The 20,102-nt window shown below is 41.1% G+C and overlaps 1 pseudogene; it reads right to left on the reverse strand.

Moving 5' to 3' along the window:
- Nucleotides 1–1,794: 1,794 nt before the first annotated feature.
- LOC127130821 (uncharacterized) overlaps nucleotides 1,795–20,102 on the reverse strand; it is a 49,505-nt pseudogene continuing 31,197 nt past the window's right edge.

Here is a 20,102-nt window from a genome sequence, read left to right on the forward strand (position 1 = left end):
TTCTTTCTCTTTTTTTTCTTTTTCGGAACACTCACTTATATTCATCGGCTTCCTTGCGTAGAGTATGTGTGAGATGGTGTTGACTGCTGAAATAAACTACTCAAGAGCTGTCAGAGAATGAGAATTTAAGGATAAAACATAATAAGAATTCAAATCAATTTCCATATGCAGGAGACTTACGGTGTTAAGACGATACCGATCTTATGAATTTTTCCCAAGTCTCCGCAAACTAATCTCAAATTAGTCAGTCTATAGCCTAAAACTTTCAAGAAGATGCATTTTTTTATTTTTTTATGACTGAAAACAAACAAAACACTAACAAAAACAAGGAAAACAAACGAAACAAACGATTTCCCTCCCTCACATTTAAAATAAGCATTGTCCTCAATGAAAAGACATTACTAATAAAGTAGAGAGAAAGAAAGAAAGACTCCCTGATCAAGTTGCAGGGTAGTTAGGTGCTTCCAAAGAAAGCTCTTCTATGCTGACATCTTCAGTCATTGAACTTTCATGGAATAGCTTCAAGCGCTTCCCATTGACTTTGAAAGTCTTGTTAGTACCTGCACTTTTTATTTCTACTGCACCATAAGGGAACACATTAGTAATAACAAAAGGGTCAATCCATTTGGATCGAAGTTTCCCAGCCATAAGCTTAAGGTGGGAGTTAAACAGTAAAACTTGTTGGCCCACAGAAAATTCCTTCCTAGAAATCATTTTATCATGGAAGTGCTTAGTTTTCTCTTTATAAATCCTAGAGCTTTCATAAGCCTCTAGTCTAAGCTCTTCCAGCTGTTGTAATTGGAGTTTTCTTTCAATACCAGCTTGTTGCATCTCCAAATTACAACTTTTCACCGCCCAATAAGCATCGTGTTCTATCTCAACAGGAAGATGACATGCCTTACCAAAAACAAGTCGATAAGGTGACATCCCAATGGGTGTCTTGAAAGCTGTTCTTTGGGCCAAAAGTGCGTCTTCTAGATGACGGCTCTAGTCCTTCCTGTTTGGCTGCACCATTTTCTCTAAAACCTGTTTGATCTCCCTGTTTGAGATCTCAGCTTGCCCATTAGTTTGTGGGTGATATGCAGTAGAGACTCTGTGCACAACTCCATACTTCCGGAGAAAAGCTTCCATGGTGCGGTTACAAAAATGAGTGCATTGGTCACTTATGATAGTCCGTGGTATTCCAAACCTGCAAAAGATATTAGACCTGACAAAATCTGCAACAACTCTAGAATCATTAGTCCTAGTGGAGATAGCTTCCACCCACTTTGAAACATAATCAACAGTAACCAAAATGTAAAGGAAACCAAATGATACAGGAAAGGGACCCATGAAATCGATTACCCATACATCAAATATCTCACAGAAAAGCATAGGTTGCTAAGGCATTTCACTCTTGCGAGTGATGTTTGTACCTACTGTCTGGCACTCTTTACAAGTGCGATAAGTCTCATAAGCATCCTTGAAAACAGTTGGGCAATAGAAACTTGAATCAAGGACTATTCTTGCAGTCCTTTGCGGACCAAAGTGTCCACCGACTTGAGATGCATGAGAAAATTTCAAAATGGATTCAATCTCATAGTCGGAGACACATCTCCTAATTACCCGATCACTACCAAACTTCCAAAGATATGGATCATCCCAAACATAATATTTGGCATCACTCTTAAGTTTGTGAATCTGTGATCTAGATGCACCTGTAGGAAAAACACCAGCAACAAGAAAATTAACAATGTCAGCAAACCAAGGTTTAATCCCATACAAAAGAAAAAGCTGCTCATCAGGAAAGTCATCCTAAATAGGAAAAGGATCTGCATCTCTATCTATCTTGCTCAAGTGGTCAGCCACTAAGTTCTCAGCTCCACTTTTGTCTTTAATCTCTACATTAAATTCTTGGAGCAACAACATCCACCGAATCAATCTCGGTTTTGCATCCGACTTCTTTAACAAGTACTTTAATGTTGCATTGTCAGTAAAACCAACAACCTTGGAACCTAGCAAATATGATCTGAATATATCAAGAGCAAAAACAACAACTAGCAGTTCTTTTTCAGTGGTAGTGTAATTTGACTGTGCAGAATCTAAAGTTCTAGAAGCATAGTAAACAACACGAGCAGCCATGTCAACCCTTTGTGCAAGGACAACCCCAACAACATAATTAGACGCATCACACATAATCTCAAAAGGGAGGGTCCAGTCCGGTGGCTGGATTATGGGAGCGGAGGTCAATGCTTTCTTCAAGAAGTCAAACGCTTATTTGCATTTGTCATCAAAGTTGAAAGTGACATCATTCTTCAACAAGTTTGACAGCGGAAGAGCTATCTTGCTGAAATCCTTGATGAAACGCCTGTAAAAACCTGCATGACCAAGAAAAGAACGAATCTCGCAAACGCAAGAAGGGTAAGGCAGTGTAGAAATCACATCTATTTTAGCAGGGTCAACAGAAATTCCTTTTTCTGAAATTATGTGACCCAATACAATTCCCTGATCAACCATAAAGTGGCATTTTTCACAATTTAAAACGAGATCAGTTTCAATGCATCTTTCTAAAATCAAGTTTAAACTGCTCAAGCATGCATCAAAAGAGGAACCATAGACAGTGAAATCGTCCATAAAGACTTCCATGCAATTTTCGATGAAATCAGAAAAAATGCTAATCATACATCGCTGAAAAGTGCCAGGAGCATTGCAAAGACCAAAAGGCATCCTCCTGTAAGCAAAAGTACCAAAGGGACAAGTAAAAGTGGTCTTCTCTTGATATTTCGGTGCAATATGAATCTGAAAGTAACCTGAAAAACCATCAAGAAAACAGTAATGTGATTTACCAGCAAGTCGTTCAAGCATTTGGTCAATGAACGGTAAAGGAAAGTGATCTTTTCTCGTAGCCTGGTTCAATTTCCTGTAAACAATACAAACTCTTCAGATGTTCTGAACTCTAGTGGGAACAAGTTTATTCTTTTCATTTTTTACCACTGTGAGTCCTGATTTCTTAAGTACAACCTGCATTGGGCTTACCCATTTACTGTCAGAGATAGGATAAAATACACCTACTTGCAAGAGTTTGGTTACCTCCTTCTTCACAACATCAAAAATCAAAGGATTAAACCTCCTTTGGGGTTGCCTTACTGTTTTCGCTTCGTCCTCAAGTAATATCTTGTGCATGCACATCGACGGATTAATACCTGGGAGGTCGGCTAATGTCCACACGACTGTCTTCTTGTGCTTATTTAAAACCTGCAAAAGCTTGTCTTCCTGATCGGAATCAAGGTTAGAAGAAATAATAAGAGGGAGTTTTTCATTAGTCTCCAAATAAGTGTATTTCAGGTTTTCAGGGAGCTGTTTCAACTCTAAAGACGGGGGTTGCTCGATGGATGGAATGCTTGGGGCAACCGGGATGTCAAGAGCATCAACTGCAAAAACAGCTTCATTGGCAACAACTTCACCTGTAGGAAATGTATCAGGCTGCAAGGCAACATCAATCTCAGCACACACAACACAAAGGTTAGTGTCAGTACAATCGACACATGAGTAAATATCATCGAAACTAGATAAAGATGGAAAATCAAGTGAAAATAAATCAGAACAAGTGTCCTCAACCAGCTCAGATATCAATTCCATATGAAAAGCGGAATGCTCTTCCAAGGGGTGTTTCATGGCATCGAAAATGTTAAATTTTGCGACAATGTCACCAAATTCCATGGACATGGTTCCATTGTCAACATCAATTTTTGTCTTCGCCGTTTTCATGAACGGTCTGCCTAAAATCATGGGAGCTCTGCTTGTCTTAGTCTCTCCTTCCATGTCCAAAATGTAAAAATCTGAAGGAAAAATTAAATCGTTAACTTGGACAAGGACATCTTCCACTACGGTAGTCGGGCGTGCATTGCTCCTGTTCGCCAGTTGGACGATCAAACTTGTATGCTACAAAGGACCAAGATTAAGGTTATTATAAATAGAAGTAGGCATAACATTAATGTCCGCTCCCAAATCAAGCATGCAATTCTCGAATTTACTATCCCCGATGGTACAAGGGACAATAAAAGTTCCTAAATCCTTCTGCTTTTATGGTAAGAGCTGAGTGATGGCTGAAACATTTTTCTCTCCTATAACTTTTTTAGATGAAGGCTTGGGCTGAGTAAAAGCAGAAATATTTCTTCCCAAGTTAACTCTCTCACTTCCTTTAATCCTCCTTTTATTTGTACACAAATCCTTCAGAAACTTTGCATACTTAGGAACTTGTTTAATTACATCAAGAAGCGGAATATTTACCGCAACTTTTCTAAAAACATCAAATATCTCTCTTTCCTTGTCTCCCTCCTTAATTCTTTTATTTTTCAGAACTCTATGTGGGAAGGGGACTGGTGGCACATACTCCTTTTCTTTATTTTTTTCAGATGAAATAGGTTCAGATGGAGTAGGTTCAGGTTCAGATGTTACCTCAATAATTTTTTATTTTTTTCAGGGGCTGTTTCTGTAACCTTTCCAGATCTCAACGAAATCGCACTCACATTAGCATTAGAATCCTTTGGATTGACAATTGTTTAGGCTGGAAGCTGGTTCGACCCTTGGGCTTGCATGTTATTTATTTAAGTCGCAAGTTGTCCCATTTGCGTGTTCAAGGTCTAAATGCTAGAATCGGTCCTTTGTTGGAATTGGAGATTGTTGGCGGCCATTTGTTTGACAAGATCTTCTAAGGATGGTCCAGAAGGTGCGGGGGCAGCCACTTGAGGTGGGTTATGTTGTGGGTTTCCATATTGAAGGTTTGGATGGTTCCTCCAATTGGGATGGTATTTGTTGGTGGACAGGTCAGGAGTATTATTGTATCTGTTTTGATTGTAAAGGTTGGCTGCATAAGCTTGAGGCAACTCAGTAATGGACTCGTCTCTCAGAATAGGACAAGTATCGGTCGGGTGCTCATGAGAAGTACAAATACCACACACTGTTGCAGTTTGAGGTTTTGCTACTGCCAGCTGTTTGACTAAGGCAGTGAGCTTGTCAATTCTGGTCTCTAAAGCTTTGTTGAAAGAAACCTGAATTTGATTTACGCCTTTGCTTTGCACAAAATTGTCTCTAGTAGTGAACTGTTGGGAATTAAGGGACATATTTTCGATAAGAGCTTTGGCAGCAGCTGGAGTCTTATCAACAAGTGCTCCACCACTAGTAGCATCAAGAATGTTCCTATCCATCGGTATCAAACCCTCATAAAAGTACTGGATGGGTAGTTGCTCGGTGATCTGGTGCTGAGGGCAGCTGGATACCAAGTGTTTGAATCTCTCCTAATACTCGGTCAATGACTCATTACTCTGTCTAATACCACAAATCTCCTTTCTTATCGAGGCAGATCTGGAGGCAGGAAAATATCTCTCTAAGAACACTTTTTTCAGGGGATTCCAGCTTGTAATTGAATTTGGCTCGAGATAATATATCCAATCCTTTGCTGCACCCTACAATGAAAAAGGAAAAGCTCGAAGTTTGATGTGATCTTCAGTGATCCCTTCAGGCTTCAATGGTGTAGAACATACCACCTGTAATTCTTTCAAATGTTTGTGTGGATCCTCACCTACAAGACCATTAAACTTAGGCAACAAGTGTATTAAATCTGATTTTAATTCAAAAGGAACAACAGCAGCATCATATTCAATACACAAGTGATCGAAAAAATAGCAAGTGTACTATTTTTACCGATGTAGTAATAAGGAGTTTATTCCCAGTATCGATCTCGAGGATTGTGTAGGAATTAATTATTTTAATTCGATTCTATTAAACAAAAGATAATGGTTGGGTTGTTGTGGAATTGAGAATAATAACACGAAAATAGTAAAAATAATTGATTAAGATAAAAGATGCTAGGGTGAGTGGTTGAGTTAGCCGGTTATGAGTTTGTCCTGATTTCCTTACTACCTATGATACCTTCAATCACCTAACCTCAGAATGCTCTTGCCTAAGTCCTTACGCAAGAAACTATTAACCTACCAATTATTACTCAAATGTCCATTCAATTAATCATTGGTGTTAATCATACACAATATCAAAGTTTACGGTGATTTACGAAAGTTACTAGTCCTAGATGATACATTCATAAACCCAATTGTGTGAAAACCCTAACAATACAGTCCTGTTATTGAAAGTCATAGATCAATTTGTATTTGTCCGATACAAAAGCATAATAACATCACACAATTAAATTGAAATACGTAACATAGTAATTAAGGAATCATGGGTTCAAATTCATAGCATACGATAACATCAGGACCACCCCCCTAGCATCAGGGGGTTTAGCCTCTCATAGTACTTAAAGAATTCCTAAAGTAAAGATTAGACATTACAAAGAATTAGGAGAGTTTGATCTTCAATGGTGGCTACCCTTGAATCTCGCCGTCTTCGAATCCGTCGTATTCGTTATCTTCTCCACTGTAATGCTTTCGTTCGTCTGTCAAAAGGTGCCTTCTTCTTTCCCTTCCAAGCCTTCTTATAATTTCAGATGACCTTCTTCCAAGTTAAAGGTCCAAACTACCCTTACTGAGCAGAATCGGTTCAAACAGCAAAAATTAGGTTTTCCAAGCTGCGTTCAATCAACACGGCTGTGTGGTGGAACACGGGTGGCCGTGTTGTTCCTCAGAATTAATTTATTTTAACATCAGTTACAGTAGCATCAACACGGGTCGTGTCCCTGCACACGGGCGCCCGTGTTAATGCACTGTTTTAATCAACACGGCCGTGTGGTGGCACACGGGTGGCCGTGTTGATCTCTGTTTTCTGCTTCATCTTTTTCTCTGCTTGACCAACAACACGGTCGTGTGGTGGAACACGGGTGGCCGTGTTGACCTGCTGTTCTGTCATATTTTCGTCCTTCAGAGTGTCCAGCACTTCACCATTCTTGCTTTTAAACCTGGAACAATGACACTACCCAAACGAAGCATAAACGAGATCTTTTTGACATAAATTCGTAATCGAATGTAATGTAATATCAAACCAACAAAACATGATACTTGACTCAAATGCAACTAAAAACAAACATAAATCTTACCAAGGTGATGAAAATATGTCGGATTAGCGGCGGGAATTCAATGGAAATGGTGACCGATCACAACCCCAAACTTGTCTCATTGCTTGTCCTCAAGTGATGTATTGAGTCCAAACAAAGGTCACCCCCGAATCCGTTTTCCACAATGCCACCTAGTCTTTCACATTCGTGTTCTTCCTTTCCAATCGAGTTTCAGGTCTCTCCGATTCAGGCAGTTTACCACATTTTCACATCCGAAACCTCTTCACCTGCAAGCTTTTCACACACTCACAATATCTCTCAGGGTTAGGTGTGTACACTCACAGTACAGTATACAATATCAGACTCTTAACTTTGAATACATTCTAATGTCACCACCACAGCAGATTCCACACACTTTTTTGAGGTCTTTTTAGGTTGTAACGGGGCTTGGGTACGGTGGGATAAACAAAAAATGGATAACAGAGGGTTTTTGAACTCGGTAGTCATGTTGTGTACTTTTTCTTTCTTTTTTTTCTTTTTCGTGCATCACGGATACTCTGGGGTAAAAACTCTTTTGACTCTTTTGCTACTCAAATTTTCCGAGCATTTTATATCTGTTAGAGTCTAAGGTCTCGGCAAGTGCATTTTTCTCTTTTGTTTTTTTTTCTTTTTTTTTTCTTTTTTTTTAAAGAAGATACATACTATTTCTATTTTTGTATGATCTCATCTTATTTTTGTATGATCTCATCTTATGCACTTGCCTTCTCTTTCAAGATTTCCACCCCAAACTTAGTTTTATTGCACATTCTGCACTTCACACAATCATACCGAGTTATGACACAAAAGGAAATGGATGATTAAAAGTTAACAGGGGTTTTATGATGAATAATGCTTAACGTTAACATGGGGTTTACAATGAACAAAATGGCTAAGGCTCAACGGGGTTTTACGAAGGGAAGCATACATATAGGGATGGCTAGAACGGCCCTGGCTAAACAAACAACTTGCCTCAGTGTGTGTTGTCATGCTGTGACGTGTCAACAGAACATACGCAAAATCAGAGTGATAAAGTCATACCTGGCTGAACTCTCATGTTGATATTTCGTGTTTGGCTTTTTGTGATCTCACCATGTTGGTTAGCTTGCAAGCTCTGAAGTCTCTTCGTGTTATGTGGTTCTTTCCTGACTTGATCTTTCCATACCGCTTTCTTGGTCCGGTGTCCCCAAAATGTGTCCGACTTCTTTTCTCAAGGTTGCATCAACTTCCGGGGTGCCTTATCAGCCTTAGTTCGAGGGGTGTCATTCATCCACTACCATTGACCTCGGGCTCGTCCAACCGTTTCTCATCACCCTGTACACACAGTAAGTCCAAAAGAACAGAAAACAAACAAAACAAACAAACATACTAATATAATGATAACATAACTAAAACTAAATAAATTGAAAGAAAATAAAACATGAAAAGCGAAACCCCCCCCCCCCCCACACTTGAACTAAACATTGACCTCAATGTTTAAAGTCAAACGCGAAGGGGACTTACAGTGCTCACTGTTGAGGAGGAGGCAGAGGATCGTGTGGAAAATGCAACATCAGACGTTGCATCATGGCCTGCATATCATCCATGACTGTCCCTTGCCGGAACAGTTCCACACTCTGTCTATCAAGTTCCGCACCTTGCCTGGTCTGCTCGGTGCGAAGAGTTCCCATCTCCGTCTGGATCCAACCCCACTGATCCTGCGACATAAAGGAAGAGCCTTCACCCGGTAGGCTCGAATCATGTGGGGGCGGCATACCGTGGGTCTCATCTTCTTCCATGTGCTCACCTGAGAGATCATGGTCCAACTGTGCATCTTCCCCTTCCGCTTGGGCCGAACCTGCGTACAACCAATTAGCAGCATTGGCTATGCAAATGGATCCAGGTGCCGGAAGTGCGAGCACTTCCGCATTTTGAATCATCAGCGCGTAATGAGTTGGCTTGATGGCAATCATTTGTTGATTGACTAGCGTGTGCATGTCAATCCTAGTCTTGCCCATTACTGCAGTCTCTTCCATCAGCAGTTGATCATATCCGAAGTGGCCCGCTATCTGTGTGATCATACCACCTACAGAAATATCCCCAGTAGTTGCATGGCCCACCTGTTTCAGATGATTGGCGGCGAAAGCCGCTGCATTTACTCGCTCATTGTGAGCCATGCAATACAAAAAATATAATTCTCTCTTTGCCGCAACCCCAGTACTATCACCCCGTCCGAACAGGGTGTATTCCAACCCTTTTTGTGCATACCGAAAGCACGGGTTGTGAATTCCAGAAGCCTTGGCTGAGCTGGGGTTATACCCCGTTTTACCTGTAATAGCTTGCCAGAAATCAACAGCAGAAAAAGTGTCCGGAGGGGATCCGGGTCCCGATACCGGGAGTTTCAGAATACTCCCCAGTTCCGCAACCGACAGCTCATGATCTTCATCAAACATGCGGAAAGTAATTTGCCCATAAAACTCCAACTCCGAGCCTGTCCACCTTCTCCGCATCTTGAACTCAACCGTACTCAAAAATTCAAGGGTTATCCGAGCGAAGGTTAGTGCCTCAAATTGCATATATTCCAACATACCAATGGTGTGAAACATGCGGTGCACTTCCTCTTTCAAACCTAACTCATCCAGGGTGGCATCACACATATATCTAGTCGGAATAAGCTTACGCTTGGCTAGAATGGAATACCTTTCTTGATGCTCCTGTTGGTCAAACAAAATGCCATGATTGTTTGTAGAGCGTCTAACCCGTTGCTTTGGTCGAGAGGACGTGGCCGCCTCCTTTTCCTTGCTTGCACGCTTTGGAGGCATAATGTACCTGACAACAATTTCTCAACAATTCAACGAAAAGGTTAGTGAAATCGGCAATCGTCACTGTGTAGAGGACAGCGAGGGGAACACTTTTTGTGAAGGTGAGTTGATGTGAAAGTGAGTGGAGCAAGGAGAAATTTGAAGCTTAGTATGATGGAACCTAGGTTAACAATGGAGGAAGAGGTAGAAAGAGGTTTCCAAAATCAGAAAAAGAAGGGATGAGTGGTATGGAAGAGATATAAAAGCAAGTTGGGTCCACTATTGAAAATACCCAAAACCAAAAAATTTGAAATTTTTACCCGTTACCAACAACACGGCCGTGTCTATCCACACGGGCACCCATGTGAATTTTCTATTTTAATTCACACGGCCGTGTGTCAGCACACGGGTGTCCGTGTTAACTTACTGTTTTAAACAACACGGCCGTGTTAATCCACACGGGCACCCGTGTGAATTTTCTATTTTAATTCACACGGTTGTGTGTCAGCACACGGGTGGCCGTGTTGATCCCCCTGTTTTTCACATTTTCTGAATTCGGAAATGCTTCTTTGGTCTGGCATCCTGTCACTGCGACTCGAGTATGACTTTGGTATTCTTTCTCCTTACCTGCAACACATGTCACACCCCTACAAAAAGAACTGACAAAAAAACAAATAAGTTAGCAATCGAACACGTGGGTTGCCTCCCACGAAGCGCTTCGTTTAACATCGTATGGCTTGACGGTTGCCCACCTCATTAGGTGAGGCGCATCTGGTCAATCAAACCCGGTTGTTGGCCTCTGTAATATGGCTTCAGCCTCTGGCCATTTACCTTGAAGATATCTCCATTGTCTTGGTTCCTAATCTCTATTGCCCCGTGTGGAAAAACCTTATGCACGACAAATGGTCCGGACCATCTGGACTTTAATTTCCCAGGAAACAACTTGAGCCGCGAATTGAACAACAACACCAATTGTCCTTCCCAGAAATCTTTCCTGATGATTCTCTGATCATGCCACTTCCGAGTTTGCTCCTTATACATCTTTGCATTCTCATATGCCTGATTACGAAATTCTTCTAACTCATGAAGTTGAAGAATTCAGGATTCACCGGCTTTTGCAAGATCACAATTTAAGAATTTGGATGCCCAAAAGGCTTTGTGCTCCAATTCCAAAGGAAGATGACAAGCCTTACCATAAATCAGCTGGTACGGAGACATGCCAATTGGTGTTTTAAAAGCGGTTCGGTACGCCCATAGCGCGTCATCCAGTTTGATTGCCCAATCTTTCCGTGAAGCACTAACTGTTTTTTCCAAAATCTTTTTAATTTGCCGATTCGACACTTCAACTTGCCCACTCGTTTGGGGATGATACGGTGTGGCAATTTTGTGCTTCACATTATATTTCTTTAATAAGTTCTCCATGAGCTTATTCAAGAAATGTGTTCCTTCATCACTGATAAGTGCTCGAGGCACACCAAACCTGGAGAAGATATTTTGTTTAAGGAAGCTTACCACTGCTCTAGCGTCATTAGAGGGGAGAGCTACGGCTTCCACCCATTTTGAGACGTAGTCCACAGCCACCAGAATATAATTCTTCCCAAATGAGGGTGGAAATGGTCCCATAAAGTCTATTCCCCATACATCAAACAATTCCACCTCAAGCATGCCTTTTTGAGGCATCTGATTCTTTCGAGAGATATTTCCTGTCCGTTGACATCTGTCACACTCTTTCACCACTACTTGGGCATCCTTAAACAACGTGGGCCAGTACAACCCAGATTGGAGGACTTTTGCGGTTGTCCTGTCTCCACTAAAATGTCCCCCATAGTCTGAGTCATGACAAGCCTTTAACACTTCATTTTGTTCTTCCTCAGGGACACATCGACGAATTAGTCCGTCTACCCCTTTCTTATACAAGAATGGTTCGTCCCACAAATAAAACCTGCAATCATGAAGAAACTTTTTCTTTTTGTTATAATCAAAATCGTCAGGAATTATACCACCTACCAGGTAGTTTGCATAGTCCGCAAACCCAGGAACACCCACCACCGCGAGGATTCTTTCATCTATAAACTCATCCTTTATGGGATAGTCCTCTCCCGTCTCTTCAATCGGAGACATTCGAGACAGATGGTCAGCCACGGTGTTTTCACACCCCTTTTTATCTCGAATTTCAAGGTCAAATTCTTGCAACAGCAAGATCCATCTGAGCAGCCTTGGATTTGAGTCCTGTTTAGAAAAAAGATATTTCAATGCAGCATGGTCAGTATAAACAATTACCTTCGTTCCCAACAAGTATTGCCTAAATTTGTCAAAGGCATAAACCACAGCCAGTAACTCCTTCTTCGTGGTTGCATAATTCATCTGGGCTGGATTCAACACATGGCTAGCATAGTAGATGACGTGAAGGCGTTTGTCTTTTCTTTGCCCCAAGACAGCCCTCACTGCTATATCGCTCGCATCGCACATTATCTCAAAGGGTAGAGACCAATCAGGCGAGATCACTATAGGAGCAGACACCAATTTATTTTTCAGAGTCTCGAAGGCTTCGTTACACTTCGTGTCAAACAGAAACGGAGTATCCTTCACAAGCAGGCTAGTCAAAGGTTTTGCGATCTTGGAGAAGTCTTTGATGAACCGCCGATAGAATCCTGCATGTCCCAAGAAACTCCGTATACCTTTCTCGTTCACAGGATGCGGGAGATTGGCGATCACTTCCACTTTTGCCTTGTCAACTTCTATCCCTTGATAGGAAATTTTATGACCAAGCACGATCCCTTCTCTCACCATGAAGTGACATTTTTCCCAATTCAGAATTAGATTGGTTTGTTGACACCTTTCCAGCACAAGTGATAGATTATACAAACAATTTTCGAAAGAAGATCCAAAAACCGAAAAATCATCCATAAATACTTCCATGTGCTTTTCAAACATGTCAGAAAATATGGATGTCATGCACCTCTGAAATGTTGCAGGTGCGTTGCATAACCCAAATGGCATTCTTCTATAAGCAAAGATTCCGTATGGGCATGTGAATGCTGTTTTTTCTTGATCCTCCGGTGCCACAGCAATTTGGTTGTACCCTGAGTATCCATCCAGAAAACAGTAGAAATCATGACCTGCTAATCTTTCCAATATCTGATCGATAAAAGGTAAAGGAAAGTGGTCCTTCCTTGTAGCAGTGTTCAGTCTTCTATAGTCTATGCAAACTCTCCATCCTGTAACAGCACGGGTGGGGATCAACTCATTTTTTTCATTTTTTATCACCGTTGTCCCTCCCTTCTTTGGTACCACATGAACTGGGCTTACCCATGAACTGTCAGATATTGGGTAAATTAACCCTGCATCTAAAAGTTTCACGACCTCCTTGCGAACAACTTCTTTCATGGCTGGATTCAGTCTTCTTTGAGGTTGGACGACCGGTTTCTGATCATCCTCCATTAAAATCTTATGCATACACATTGTCGGGCTGATTCCTTTCAAATCGTCCATCGCCCACCCAATAGCACCTTTGTATTTTTTTAAGACTTTGATTAGCTCTCCTTCTTGTGTTTCTCTCAAACCTGAATTAATGTTTGCTGGACATTTTTCCTCATTGTCAAGAAAAACATATTTGAGATGTTCCGGTAATTGTTTCAACTCTATCCCCTTTTTTACCTCCTGTTTTGATTCTGAAGATGTTTTGGGTCGAAGCTCCTCCCAACGTTGTGGTCGGGAACGAGCCCAAGGCGGTTGTTCCTTTAACATTTCTACCACTTCGAATTCTTCCTCATAAATGCCTTCAGTATCTTCTACAATAGATAAACTTAAAACTCTCTCCAAAGGAAGCCTGGGTGTTGTAATCTGCATAGATTGAGCAAAAACCGTATCTAGCACTTCAATACTTTTACTCGCCCCTTCGTCCTCTTTGAATTTCATGGTATCCCTCACATCAATTTTGAGCTTTTCATCGTAAACTTTGAGGGTCATGGTTCCTTCTTCAATGTCTATCATGCATCTTCCAGTTTCTAGGAACGGTCTTCCCAATATGAGAGGAATCTCCTCATCTTCTGGCATCTCAAGTATCACAAAATCCACCGGAAATACAAATTTATCAATCTTTACCAGAACATCTGTTGCTATACCATATGGTCTTTTCATAGAATGATCCGCAAACTGCAATGTCATGCGAGTATCCTGCACCTCCCCTAACCCAAGTTTTTTGTAAATTGAGAGGGGCATTAGACTCACACTCGCTCCTAAATCGATCAGTGCTTTCTTGAAGGATCTATCTCCAATGCTGCATGGAATAGTGACTGCACCTCTATCTTTTTTCTTCATCGGAATTTTTAGGCCCTGCAAAATAGCACTACACGTTTCAGTTAGCATGACTGGTTCGCTGTTGATCGATCTTTTCTTTGATATGATGTCTTTCATGAATTTGGCGTAGATCGGCATCTGTTCCAGAGCTTCGGCAAAAGGTATGTCGATCTCGAGCTTCTTGAATAATTCTAAGAATTTCTCCAAAAAAAATTCATGGAGATCTTTCTTCTTTGTTCTTGTCGGAAAAGGGAGAATGATCTTTGGTTTTTGTTTCTCTTGCTGGCTTGTCGGCTCGACTAACACTTCTTCAGTCTGTTTTGGCTCTTCTCTAATCTCCAAGTCAACTTCCAACAATCCCTCTTCTTCAACCTGCTCGTCAACTTGTGGTTCCTTAGCCTTTCCTTTTCTGGTGACCACGGCTTTAATGTGACTTTGATCACGGGGGTTAACGATTGTCCCACTAGGAAGCGTGCCAGGTGCATGGGAATTTGACGCTAACTGTTGGGCAATTTGACCCATCTGAATCTCAAGATTTTTTATTGATGTTGTGGTGTTCTTCTGATTATTTCGAGTTTCTTCCTGGAATTGGATGTTGTGAGCTGCCATTTTTTCAATTGCGATCTCCTAATCTGCTTTCTTAGGTACCTGTTGTTGCGGCTACTGATATTGATTTTGATATTGACTCTGTGCCGGCTGTTGCACGTTCCCTCTTTGATCTTTCCATGCAAAGTTGGGATGATTTTTCCACCCCGGATTGTACGTGTTGGAATAGGGATTGTTCTGCTTTAAAAATTTTATATCTTCGATTTGCTGCGGTGTTGCAAAATAATGAACAGTATTGTGTGGTCCATTGCAGATGTCACACACTTCACTCGGTGTCTGTTGCACTTGAGCAACTTTCTGAGCACCTATGTTTAGTGCTTTCAGCCTTTTCTCTACCTCTGCAGCAACAACTTCTTCAATTTTCACCTGTTTATTTGTTTCCAGATTCAAGTCAATAACTGCAGATTTGCTTGACACCCTGTCATATAACTCTAAATGCTTGTTCGAGGCAACAACTTCAATTATCTTCTTCATACCGGTGGCTGTTGCAAAGTTGGCTGAGCCACCAGCTGCTGAGTCAAGGATTTGTCTTGTTTGAATTCGAAGACCATTGACGAACATTTGCATTTGTTCAGTTTCATCCATGTTGTGGGTAGGACAAGCCACTGGGATTCTCTTGAATCGTTTGTAGGCATCTCCTAGTGACTCACCCTCTTTCTGTTTGAAGTTTAAGATCTCATATCTTTTCCGCAATGACACAGATGCGGGAAAATACTCTTGCAAGAATGTTGTTTCCATGTGCTCCCATGTAGTGATACTACCAGCAGGTAAGGAATAAAACCATTCTTCAGCCTCATCTGCTAAAGTGAAAGGGAACATACGAAGTCAGACTGCTTCTTCACTATGTCCCGGCATTTTCAGTGTTGTGCTCATGGTTAGAAATCTTTGCAGATGCTTGTTGGCATCTTCATTCACTCTTCCAGAGAAGGACCTTCTTTCGAGTTGGTTAATAGTGCTGGGATGCAGCTGGAATTGTTCCACAGTAACTGGTTGGTTGACAATTGTCATACGACCACCCGGGGTGTTGGTTCCCCCATAGTCACCGAGGAGTCTCTCTGGTGGTGGTGGATTAGCAGCCATGATTTCAGGAACTGTTTCCGTATCTGAATCCGAATTCTCTGAGTGCACTGAAACAACTTCTTCCTCCGTTTTCTCTTCTAATTCCAGTTTCTTTCTCTTAGCTTGTCGGAGTCGGGCGCGAAGGGTTCTTTCTGGATCTGCGTCAAAAGGAAAATCCGCTGAGGCCTTACCTCGCATAAACAAGTTAGACAAAAATTAGAATTGAATAACAAAATTGTCACAGATACTATTCTAGTTGGTAAGCAACAAAATTTCGATAGAATAGAAATTAAAATATGTAGTTTGGCAATCCCCGGCAACGGCGCCGAAAACTTGATCGGTAAAATAGCAAGTGTACTATTTTTACCGATGTAGTAATAAGGAGTTTATTCCCAGTATCGATCTCGAGGATTGCGTAGGAATTACTTATTTTAATTTGATTCTATTAAACAAAAGATAATGGTTGGGTTGTTGTGGAATTGAGAATAATAACACGAAAATAGTAAAAATAATTGATTAAGATAAAAGATGCTAGGGTAAGTGGTTGAGTTAGCCGGTTATGAGTTTGTCCTGATTTCCTTACTACCTATGATACCTTCAATCACCTAACCTCAGAATGCTCTTGCCTAAGTCCTTACGCAAGAAACTATTAACCTACCAATTATTACTCAAATGTCCATTCAATTAATCATTGGTGTTAATCATACACAATATCAAAGTTTATGGTGATTTACGAAAGTTACTAGTCCTAGATGATACATTCATAAACCCAATTGTGTGAAAACCCTAACAATACAGTCCTGTTATTGAAAGTCATAGATCAATTTGTATTTGTCCGATACAAAAGCATAATAACATCACACAATTAAATTGAAATACGTAACATAGTAATTAAGGAATCATGGGTTCAAATTCATAGCATACGATAACATCAGGACCACCCCCTAGCATCAGGGGGTTTAGCCTCTCATAGTACTTAAAGAATTCCTAAAGTAAAGATTAGACATTACAAAGAATTAGGAGAGTTTGATCTTCAATGGTGGCTACCCTTGAATCTCGCCGTCTTCGAATCCGTCGTATTCGCTATCTTCTCCACTGTAATGCTTTCGTTCGTCTGTCAAAAGGTGCCTTCTTCTTTCCCTTCCAAGCCTTCTTATAATTTCAGATGACCTTCTTCCAAGTTAAAGGTCCAAACTACCCTTACTGAGCAGAATCGGTTCAAACAGCAAAAATTAGGTTTTCCAAGCTGCGTTCAATCAACACGGCCGTGTGGTGGAACACGGGTGGCCGTGTTGTTCCTCAGGATTAATTTATTTTAACATCAGTTACAGTAGCATCAACACGGGCCGTGTCCCTGCACACGGGCGCCCGTGTTAATGCACTGTTTTAATCAACACGGCCGTGTGGTGGCACACGGGTGGCCGTGTTGATCTCTGTTTTCTGCTTCATCTTTTTCTCTGCTTGACCAACAACACGGCCGTGTGGTGGCACACGGGTGGCCGTGTTGACCTGCTGTTCTGTCATATTTTCGTCCTTCAGAGTGTCCAGCACTTCACCATTCTTGCTTTTAAACCTGGAACAATGACACTACCCAAACGAAGCATAAACGAGATCTTTTTGACATAAATTCGTAATCGAATGTAATGTAATATCAAACCAACAAAACATGATACTTGACTCAAATGCAACTAAAAACAAACATAAATCTTACCAAGGTGATGAAAATATGTCGGATTAGCGGCGGGAATTCAATGGAAATGGTGACCGATCACAACCCCAAACTTGTCTCATTGCTTGTCCTCAAGTGATGTATTGAGTCCAAACAAAGGTCACCCCCGAATCCGTTTTCCACAATGCCACCTAGTCTTTCACATTCGTGTTCTTCCTTTCCAATCGAGTTTCAGGTCTCTCCGATTCAGGCAGTTTACCACATTTTCACATCCGAAACCTCTTCACCTGCAAGCTTTTCACACACTCACAATATCTCTCAGGGTTAGGTGTGTACACTCACAACACAGTATACAATATCAGACTCTTAACTTTGAATACATTCTAATGTCACCACCACAGCAGATTCCACACACTTTTTTGAGGTCTTTTTAGGTTGTAACGGGGTTTGGGTACGGTGGGATAAACAAAAAATGGATAACAGAGGGTTTTTGAACTCGGTAGTCATGTTGTGTACTTTTTCTTTCTTTTTTTTCTTTTTCGTGCATCACGGATACTCTGGGGTAAAAACTCTTTTGACTCTTTTGCTACTCAAATTTTCCGAGCATTTTATATCTGTTAGAGTCTAAGGTCTCGGCAAGTGCATTTTTCTCTTTTGTTTTTTTTTTTCTTTTTTTTTTCTTTTTTTTTAAAGAAGATACATACTATTTCTCTTTTTGTATGATCTCATCTTATTTTTGTATGATCTCATCTTATGCACTTGCCTTCTCTTTCAAGATTTCCACCCCAAACTTAGTTTTATTGCACATTCTGCACTTCACACAATCATACCGAGTTATGACACAAAAGGAAATGGATGATTAAAAGTTAACAGGGGTTTTATGATGAATAATGCTTAACGTTAACATGGGGTTTACAATGAACAAAATGGCTAAGGCTCAACGGGGTTTTACGAAGGGAAGCATACATATAGGGATGGCTAGAACGGCCCTGGCTAAACACACAACTTGCCTCAGTGTGTGTTGTCATGCTGTGACGTGTCAACAAAACATACGCAAAATCAGAGTGATAAAGTCATACCTGGCTGAACTCTCATGTTGATATTTCGTGTTTGGCTTTTTGTGATCTCACCATGTTGGTTAGCTTGCAAGCTCTGAAGTCTCTTCGTGTTATGTGGTTCTTTCCTGACTTGGTCTTTCTGTCATACCCCAAAATTTGCCCACTAATCTTATAAAACATTTCTCGAAGCACTCCGACTTATTCTGCAAGGCACTGACCTCAAAGGAACAAAAGGCCAGCTCACAACGGACCCACTCTAGAAAAAGGCCCAAACTAGCTCGCTCGCTAGGCGAGCAATTCCTTCGCCTAGCGAACCCCTCGTTATGACACTCGCCCCAGCGAAGCACTAGATCCAGAAAAAGCCCACACTAGCTGGCTCGCTAGGCGAGCAACTCCTTCGCCTAGCGAAGCTTGCGAACATCAGAATTTTTGGGCTTCATTCTGAGCCCATTAGGTCACAAATGGCCTGCTCGCTAGGCGAACAAATCCTTCGCCTAGCGAAACCTGCGAATAACAGAAAATTCTGGGCTTCATTCTGAGCCCATTAGGTCACCCCAACCACTATAAATACCAACATTTCAGTGAGAAAGTGGAGGACGAAAAGGAGAACGAAAAAGGGAGAAAGGAGAACCCTAGCAAGCAAACCCTAACACTCACGGGAGGCCAACCCTGAAGGAACTCGGCGGCATCAAGGTTTACCTCTGCCCAATTCAATCCGATTTGCCGATTCGAAGTCGCAATTCAGTTGCAAACAGGTTTACATTGCTATTACTGCCTTATGTTCTTAATTTGCATATGACATTATGATTAAATTTATGAAAATATCTTAAGTTTGGCATGTGAATTTTAGTTTGTACCTGAATACCTTAAATGATTAACCATATAATTGCTGTAATGAAAGCCATAAGGCATAAAATTGGTTGAAATTGTACTGATATCAAAACTAGAATCCGCAGCCGCTCGCTAGCACATCGCTAAGCGAGCATGCAGCGAGTATTCGCTAAGCCTTCGCTAGGCGAGGCAGGAGCGAACGTGACAGTAGCTGACTTTTCTGTTCTGATTTTTCACTCATGTTTTATCATAGCCATGCATCATTTACCCGACCCTATTTACTGTTGTGATCTTTTTTTTATGGTGTAATCCTCGATTGCACCCTGATTTGGTGTTCTGACATGTTTTGTTGAGTTTTGTAAAGGTTCACGTGCCTCAGGAAAGGATTGCTTGTTAGGTATCCCCCTTTATTTGTGGGGTACCCTTATGGAGATTCACCCTGAATTACTCAATTGATTTTAATGTATTAATTTTATGGCGAAGGTCCACCCTAATGGCTTAATCGTTCTTAATGTATTGATTTTAATATGGACCTAATTACCTACTTGATTACGGCTACCTAATTAATTGTAAAACTTTGCCTTTAAATAAGTGATCTCGGACCTCTCTTTGTTACCCTACGATATTACGGTATTACGGTCATGTCCCGCGAATGTAGGGATACGCTTAGCAAATACCCTTCGATTAAATCATCATAAAATAAATCATAGTCCCTTGGATGTTGCCTCGAAGATATGATTTTCGTCCCTCGATGACCCTTCGGTGTAGCCTACGGTTAA

The sequence above is a fragment of the Lathyrus oleraceus genome, chromosome 3 (assembly GCF_024323335.1).
Source record: "Lathyrus oleraceus cultivar Zhongwan6 chromosome 3, CAAS_Psat_ZW6_1.0, whole genome shotgun sequence".
Classification (NCBI taxonomy): domain Eukaryota; kingdom Viridiplantae; phylum Streptophyta; class Magnoliopsida; order Fabales; family Fabaceae; genus Lathyrus; species Lathyrus oleraceus.